Here is an 8,774-nt window from a genome sequence, read left to right as displayed (position 1 = left end):
GGAGGGGGGCACCGGGATGCACCGGGATGCACCGGGATGCACCGGGATGCACCGGGATGCAGCGGGGTGCACCGGGGTGCACGGCAATGCACGGGGCTGCATCGGTCTGCATGGCTCTGTGCAGCTCTGCATAGCTCCTGCATGGCTGCTGCATGGCTCTGTGCAGTCCTTGCACAGCTTTTGCACAGCTCTTGCACGGCTCCTGCACGGCACTTGCACGGCTGCTGCACGGCTTTTGCACAGCTGCTGCATGGCTCCTGCATGCCTGCTCCATGGCTCATACACAGCTCATGCACGGCTCATGCACGGCTCATGCACAGCACTCACACAGCTCCTGCACAGCTTTTGCACAGCCCATGCATGGCTCCTGCACGGCACTTGCACGGCTGCTGCACCTCCTTTGCACAGCCGCTGTGTGGCTCCTGCACGGCTCCCGCAGGCACCCGGGGCAGCCCCAGCCCCCCCCCTGAGACGAGCAGAACCGGGAGCAGCTCCCGTGCGCCTGCCAGGAGGCCAGGGAGCAGCCCCCCCCCCTTGCTTTGCACCAGCCTCCCGTGCCTCAGTTTCCCCCCCCCCCCCATAGGCAGTGCTGCGTGGCACCTGGGACACCCCCAAATTGGGGAGTGGGGATCAAGGGGCAGCTCTGGCTGCACAGCACCCCTGCCCCACTGGGACCCCCGCGTGCCCCCATTTCCCTCCCTGCCCCACAACAGGGACTTTGGGTTTCCTGCTGGTGGGAGCCCAACCCCGGCCCCCTCCCCGGGGCCTGGGGCGCTGCAGCACCGACCCCTGGGACCCCTGGGAGCCACGGGGTGCAGGATGCGGCTGCGGGATGTGGATGCGGATGCTCGCAGCACGGTTGCCATGGCTGCCCGTCGGGATGCGCTTGCATCACGGGCAGCCCGAGGGGCCGGGGAGCGGGGTCCCGGGGCCGGCCGGGGGCTCCCCGCAGCGGGGCCGGGACCGGAGGCAGGCGGGGGCGGGCGGGGGGGCTCCGTGCGGGCAGCGCCAGCGGCTGAGCGCGGTTTGGAGCCGGTGACGTCTGTGGAGGGAGGAAAACAGGCGGCGGAGAGCGGCTCAGCGCAGCCCAGCGGGCTCCCGGCCGGCTCGGGCGCCGTGCCCACCATGCCCCCCCCGGGCCGGCCGTGGGGTGCCGGGGGGCTGCGCTGAGCCCGGCCATGGGGATGCAGCGGTGGCCACTGCTCTGGTGCCTGCACGCCGTGCTGCTCCTGGGGGGGGCACAGCAGCCCCCGGCCTCGCCACCCCCAGGGGTGCCCACGTCGGAGCCGGGGCCGTCGGGGGACGCCGAGGGCTCGGCGGCGGCGCTGGCCTTCCTGCGCTCGGGCGATGCGCAGCGCCTGGCCCGTGCCAACTGCAGCCGGGACGTCGCGGCGGGGGCCCCCGGCTCCGGCCCCCCCCCGGCTCTGCGGGCCGCCCTGCGTGCCGCCCCCGAGGCGCTGGCCCAGGCCGCCAACTTCCTCAACATGCTCTTCCAGAGCAACGACATCCGCGAGGCCAGCGTGGCCGAGGACGTGGAGTGGTACCAGGCGCTGGTCCGCAGCCTGGCCGAGGGGCACCCTTGGGTGCGCCGGGCGGTGCTGGCCCTCGACGCCCACCCACTGGCCGCCAAGCCCCGGCTGATGCTGCAAGCCACGGCGGGCGAGGGCGAGATCCGGCTGCGGGACGTCTCCGCCGCCGCCCCCAGCCTGGGCAACCGCAGCTGGGACAACGAGTGGTTCAACGCCCTGCGCGCCCAGCGCAGCCCCCAGCTCCGCAAGAGGGTGCTCAGCAACGACCTGCGCAGCATGGAGACCCCCAAGTGGCAGCGGGGCGACAGCTACGTGGGGGAGCCGGGCCACGTGCGGTGGTCGCCGCCGTTCCTCGAGTGCCGGGACGGTAAATTCCTGCCCGCCTGGGCCGTCACGCTCTCCTCCGCCTTCTACGGGCTCAAGCCGGACCTCAGCCCCGAGTTCAAGTGAGTGGTGCCAGCGGTGACGGGGTGCAGGGGGTCTGAGGAGGTGCAGGGGGTTGGGGGGTTCCCCGTGGAGGTGATGGGTGCAGGAGGCATCGCCCCCAGGCGTGGGGCACCAGTTGTGTGCAGCAGGGTGCGGGGTGCAGGGTGCAGGGTGCGGGGCAGCCCTCCTCCCTGTGGTGTGTGCCAGCAGCCCCAGGGTGTGTGCGTGTCTGCCTGTGTGTGTGCACATCGGGGGGGATGTGAGTGCAGGCGTGTGCACGTGCATTTGTGTGTTCGTGCGTGTGTGCACACAAGTGTCCGTGTGTATTTGCACGTCCCTGCACCGCGCTGCTCCCCGGCCCCCGCGGCTGTCCGTGCCCCAGCCCTAAAACCCCCAGACCCAGCTCCAAGGGGGGACGTCCAGCACCACGAGTGTGTCCCCCGGGTCTGTGTCCCCATCTCCCAGCCCCCCTGCAGCTGCGTCCCCCCAGCTCCCCAATGTCCCGGGGCTGACCCCGTCCCCCTGCACAGGGGCGTCGTGCGGGTGGACATCGAGCTGCGGGACGTGGGCATCGACCAGTGCGCCAGCGGGCCGGGCTGGTTCGCGGGCACGCACCGCTGCGACCTCAACAGCACCCAGGTACCCAGCACCCAGCACCCTGCTGGTCCCAGCACCCAGCGCCCCACTGGTCCCAGCATCCATCCCAGCACCTGGGGCACTGTGGGACTCCATTCCCTCATCCATTGGGGCTGGGGCTGCTCCTCTCCAAACCGTCCCCGTCCCTGTACCCATCCCCGTCCCCGCTGCCCGTCCCTCCCTGCGGGATGAGCTTTATCCCCCGCCGGCCGCTCCATCTGCTCCTCTCAGCTGCTCTCGCACGGTGCCCGGGGTTTATTGTGCAAATCTTCCAGCAGAGCCAGCGGGGTGACCAGGCTGCTGCCCACCCGGGGGCAGCGGGGACAGCGTTCTGGGGGCTGGGAGCCGATGGGTGCAGCATCCCCGCGGGTGGCCCTCAGCACTCCTGTGGCTGTGCCCACCGAGAGGTGCCCCAGCAATGCCCCCTGGTCACATCAAACCCTGCAGGGCCCCAGTTTGGGGCAGCATTCGTGCCACGGAGCTGGGCTCTGGCGCTGCCGGGGTTGTGGGGTGACAACTCGCCGCCCCCGTCATGGGAAACGCCGTCCCAAAGCTGTCCCCGCGCAGGCGGCACCTCACCAGCTTCTATTTCAGGCACTTTTCCTCCCTGCAAGTAATTCCCCCGGGAGGGACGTGACCTGATCCGTGCCAGGCGTCTTTCCAGCACACAACAATACCCAGAAAAGCTCCCGGCCGGCCTGGCGGCGCGGGCAGGGTCCGGGCCCGGTGCCGTGCAGCGGGGGATTAGCGGGGCTGCCGCGGCCGCTGCCGTCACGGCCCAGCCGCACGGCCGGATTAGCACGCTGTGCTGCATTAGGTGTCCATTTAGGTTTTAGGGAGGGATTTGGGGGCCAGGCTCTGGCTTTTAATCCCTAAATGTTTAACCACTGGTTTCCAGGCCCAGGCGTGGGGGAGGACAGCGCGGGGTCGGGGAGCCGGGGGTGCGCTGGAGCCCCCGGTGCCAGGGGGCGCACGGGGCTGGGGGGAGCCCAGCGAAGCGCATGGGTGCGGGGCGATGCCTTCCGTGCACCTCTGCCTGTCTCCCCCAGTGCGTCCCCCAGGAGAGCCGCGGCTTCGTCCTCGGGCAGTACGTGTGTCGGTGCAAGCCGGGCTTTTATGGGGCCGGCGGAGTGGCCGTCGGCACCCGGGCAGGTGGGTGCAGCACCCAGCTGGGGGCCCCCCTCTCACCCTGCAGCCCCTGCAGGTGCCGGGGCTGCGGGGGCTTTGGGATACCCAACAGGGGGGTTTTGGGGGGGCCTCACCTACCCCCGGCTCCATCCCCAGGCGTGGCGGGGAGCCCGGTGCCGGCGGATGGGGGGCCCCGGCTGGCGTGCCGGCCCTGCCGCGAGGGATGCGCCGCCTGCGTGGACGACACCCCCTGCCTGATCCAGGAGGACCGGGCGCTGCGGGCGGCCATCCTGTCCTGCCAGGCCTCCTGCATGCTGGCCGTGTTCCTCAGCATGCTGGTCTCCTACCACTTCCGAAGGAGCAAGGCAAGCGCCGCCTGGGCTGCGCCCAGTCCCCCCGCTGCTGCTCCCCTCGCCCCGTGTCCCCCCGCCCGGCTGCCTCCTGCCGGGGGGCTCTCGAGGGAGGGGGTCCCGGGGTGGGCGTCCCTGCCCTGGGCTCCATCCCTCCCGGCACCCTTGGGCTCCCGGCTGTGCCCTAATGTTGGCCCTGTCCCCGCAGAGGATCCGGGCGTCAGGAGTCGTCCTGCTGGAGACCATCCTCTTCGGGTCCCTCCTGCTCTACTTCCCCGTGAGTACCCGGCCCCGCGCTGAACCCTCCCCTCCATGCTCAGAGCGTGCCAGGACAGGCGGCCCCATGGCTCCACGTTAAGCTGCAGACCCCAAATACACAGCCAGGAGCCCCGAAATGGGGCTGCCCCCCCCACCAGCCCCCATCCCACCCCAAAAAGTGGCACCGAGCCCCGAGCTGCCGTCCCACCCATCCGGCAGAGCTGGCACCAGGCAGGGCACGGGCACGGCTCCACCTAATTGTTAATTGTACTGGCGCAGGCTCCGGGGGCTGCGGTATAAACCTGCTCAGGAAACCAAATCCCTTTTCTCCCGCTGGCCACCAGAATTAATCCCAACCCAAATCCCCTCTCCCTCCCAAAACGTCTGCGGTGGCTGCCGGGGAGCGAGGGGGAGACGGGAGGCCAGGCACCCCCCGTCGCTGCTTCCCACCTCCCTGCCATTTCCCCCCCCACGCCATGGTGAACAGGCACCAAACACCACCACCGACCCCCTCCCTCCCTCCTTCCCACCCCCCAGGTCTTCATCCTCTACTTCAAGCCCAGCATTTTCCGCTGCATCGTGCTGCGCTGGGTGCGCATGCTGGGCTTCGCCACCGTCTACGGCACCATCGCCCTGAAGCTGTACAGGTAGCGGGGCCGGGGGGGCTGCCGGGACCCTGTCGGGGACCCCCAGCCTGGATCTGACCCCCCCCTGCACCTCGCAGGGTGCTGAGGGTGTTCCTGGCCCGCACGGCGCAGCGCGTGCCCTACATGTCGAGCGGGCGGGTGCTGAAGATGCTGGGGCTGATCCTGCTCCTGGTGCTGTGGTTCCTGGCGGCCTGGACCGTGGGGATGCTGGAGAACGTCGACAAGAACATCCCGCTGGTCGTCCGCACCCAGACCGCCCGCGGGCTCCACTTCTACATCTGCGGCCACGACCGCTGGGACTACATGATGGTGGTCGGTGAGTGCCAGCAGAGCCCCCCCGGCACCCCCCATGTGGCCATGTCCCTGCCCGCACCTCTCCCCTCCCTGCTCCCCGTAACCCCAGGACCCCGTCCCATTAAGACAGCAGGTAGGGTTTTAATTTCCTCATCCATCCAATCAAGCCCGCAGCAGGGCTGGGGGGTCCGAGCTGCCTCCCTCCCTCCAAGCACCCCCAGCTCGTGCCCTGGTGCCCAGCGCAGTGCCCAGCAGCAGCAGCACGTCCTGCTGCCAGTGCCAGGCTGTGCCAAGGATGCTGAGCACCTCTCCCAGCTCCATCTGCAGCACGCACCCGGGTGGATGTGCTGGGCTGGATGCGACCCAGGGCAGGGAGGGCCCAGAGGGGAGCAGAACCCACCGGGAATCCCCGCAGCAGGGTGCCGGGGCCGGGCGCTCAGCCCCTGCTCTGTCCCGCAGCCGAGATGCTGTTCCTGCTGTGGGGCAGCTCCCTGTGCTACGCCACGCGCGCCGTGCCCTCCGCCTTCCACGAGCCCCGCTACATGGGCATCGCGCTGCACAACGAGCTCATGATCTCGGCCGCCTTCCACGTGGCCAGGTAGGGCACGGGGCTGGAAACGGGGCTGGAAATGGATTCCTGGCCCCGGTGACGCAGAGCACCGGCAGCAACGCCCCGCAGCCAGCAGCTGCCCCCTGGGATCCCCCAGGGGTGCCCCCACGCTGCCCCCCTGCCCCTTCCAGGTTCGTCGTGGTCCCCTCGCTGCACCCCGACTGGACCCTGCTGCTCTTCTTCGCTCACACCCACAGCACCGTCACCATGACCCTGGCGCTGATTTTCATCCCAAAGGTAACGCCTGGCCCTGCCCCATGCCCTGCGCCACCTCCCCCCTTGTCCGGGGGTCTGGGACACGGGGCGGGGGCTCCCCAGGATTTCGGGGCCCCTCGGCGAGCTCGCCCCTCGCCCCCAGTTCCTGCACGCCGGCTCGCCGCTGCGGGAGGAGATCGCGGCCGAGGTTTACGAGGACGAGCTGGACATGCGGCGCTCGGGCTCCTGCCTCAACAGCAGCATCGCCTCCGCCTGGAGCGAGCGCAGTCTCGACCCCGATGACATTCGGGTGGGTGGCACACTCAGGACCTTCTTTTGACGCTAGCTATGCAGCCCCACGCAGAGTAAGAGTTGCCTTTTGCAGTCTTTCTCCTGATGCAAAGCAGAGGGTGGAGAAGGGGATGCAGCGGCCGGGAGGGGGCATGGGGTGAACGGCCACGGGCCTTGGGGGGGGGAGAGCCCACCCTGTCCCCTGCAGCCACCTCCTCGGGGGGACGGGCAGCGGGCAGAGCAGCAGCAGGGGTACGTGGGCACAGCCCGGCCCCGTGGCTCCGGGGACCAAAGGTGGAGAATTGCAGGGTGGCCCCGTTCGGTCCCGTTGTACGTGCTCTCCTCTCTCCCTTCTCTCTGCCGTGTCCCCATCCCGCGGCGCGCAGGAGGAGCTGAAGAAGCTCTACGCGCAGCTGGAGGTGCTGAAGACACGCAGGATGGCAGCCAACAACCCCCACCTGCCCAAGAAGCGGGGGTCCCGCCGCAGCCTGGGCCGCTCCCTCGTGCGCCGCCTCGCCGAGCTGCCCGAGGCCGTGGCCCCGCGGGGCAGCCGTGAGGAGCGGCTCCGGACCCCCGGCAGCCGCCGCGCCTCGGCCAAGCGGCTCCCCAGCACCGGCAGCGCCAGCCTGCGGGCACGGGACGGGGGGTCCCGACACCACGCCGCCACCCTGCGTAAATCCCGCAGCTCCGAGACCCCAGCGTGGGACCCCCGGGGCGGCTCCCCCGACCCCAGCCCCAGCGGGGACACCGCGCCGGGGACCCCGGTGGTGACCACAGCGGGCTCGGGGCAATCGGACAGCGAGTCCCTGGACGCCGCCCCGCTCGTGTGCAAGTCGGCCAGCGCCCACGACCTGTCGGGGCACCAGCAGCCCCCCCAGCCCCGCGCCGCCCTCCTGCTGAAGTCGCTCAGCGTCGTGGCCGGCACGCGGGACGAGGCCCTGCTGGTGGCCAGCCGGGCGGCACGGGACGGGCGGGATGCTGAGCGGGGCGCTGAGCACCGCACCACGCAGCGCCCGGCCGCGGGGCACCCCACGGAGCAGGCACCCCCTGAGCAAGCTGATGAAGCCACCGGGATGGATGATGCCCCCCTGCCAGCTGGCTCCGGGCGTGCCGACGGGGGTCCCTCGCGTGATGCGTCCCCCCCAGGGGATGGCAAGGCGCAGAAGCACGTCACCTACGCGCCCACCAAGAGCATCAGTGTCAACGGCTCCCACCTCTCGGGGCGGGTGCGGGTGGCGGTGAGGAAGACCCCGCCGCCGCCCCCCGTGCGGTACCAGAGCCTGGTGCACCACGCTGGGGACAGCAGGGAGACGGCAGAGCCACCAGAGCCACCCGAGGGGACACCCGAGGGGACACCGGGGCGAGCACCCCCCCCTGCGGGGCAGGGCCGGCTGCAGTCCGCCCGCTCCATCCCCGCGGAGGTTTGCCCCTGGGAGCTGATCCAGGAGGAGATTTTGAGCAGGAAGCAAAAAGCCGCCGAGCCTTCAGCCTCAGGGACCCCCGGGGACACCCCGGTGGCCCCCCCGAGCCTCAAGCCACACTCCCAGAAAACCTTCAAGAGCCTGGGACTGGCCATCAAAGCTCTGAACCGCTCCAGGGGGAAGAACAGCCTGAAGGGAAAGAAGGAGAGCGAGGGCAGCCTCAGGAAAAAGGGGCGAGATGGAGACGGGGGCAGCAGGAGGGAGAGGCCCAAGCTGGCAGGGACACCGACTTTTTCTCCGGGGGGGAGCAGCCAAGGGCCCACAAATGGAAGCCCCAAGCCCAGCCTGCAGGAGGGGGACGTGGTGCCCCGGCAGCACAACAACAACGCCGGCTCCACGTCGGAAAGCACAGCCTGGGGGGGCAGCGGGGGAAAGGCAGGGGGACAAGAGGACAGCACGGCCGGGGATGGAGGCAGTGGGGGAGAGGAGCCCAGCGCTGCCCCGGGGAGCACAGACACCAGTGGGGTCCTGGAGACGCCCTCGGGGATGCACGAGGTCTCGCCCAGCACCAGCTGTGGGGACACCTCCGAGCACCCCCAGCAAACCCCAGCACCACCAGCACCACCACCAGTACCACCAGCACCACCACCACTGCCACCACCGCTGGAACCGGGCACAGGCAGCCCCCAGGTCCCCGGGCACAGCGTGGCTGCTGCGGGGCCGAGGGCTGAGGTGTGTCCCTGGGAAGCCCTGGCTGCCCCCCCGGGGGCTTTGGCTCTACAGGAGGCGACGGCTGCTGGGGGGGGAAGCCCCAAGAAGGTTTTGGGGAAGGGGGGCAGCCAGCCCGGCCCCTGCAGTGCCAGGGAGGGACGCGGCACCGAGGGGCTCCCCGCGAGGAGCAGGAGCACGGAGGTGGCCTGGGCGGGTGGTGGCCTGAGGACAGAGATCTGCCCCTGGGAGGGGAGTGGGGACGAGGCTGGACCCCCCCA

This window comes from Aythya fuligula, chromosome 24 (genome assembly GCF_009819795.1).
Source record: "Aythya fuligula isolate bAytFul2 chromosome 24, bAytFul2.pri, whole genome shotgun sequence".
NCBI classification, from domain to species: domain Eukaryota; kingdom Metazoa; phylum Chordata; class Aves; order Anseriformes; family Anatidae; genus Aythya; species Aythya fuligula.
This window is presented reverse-complemented; position numbering follows the sequence as displayed.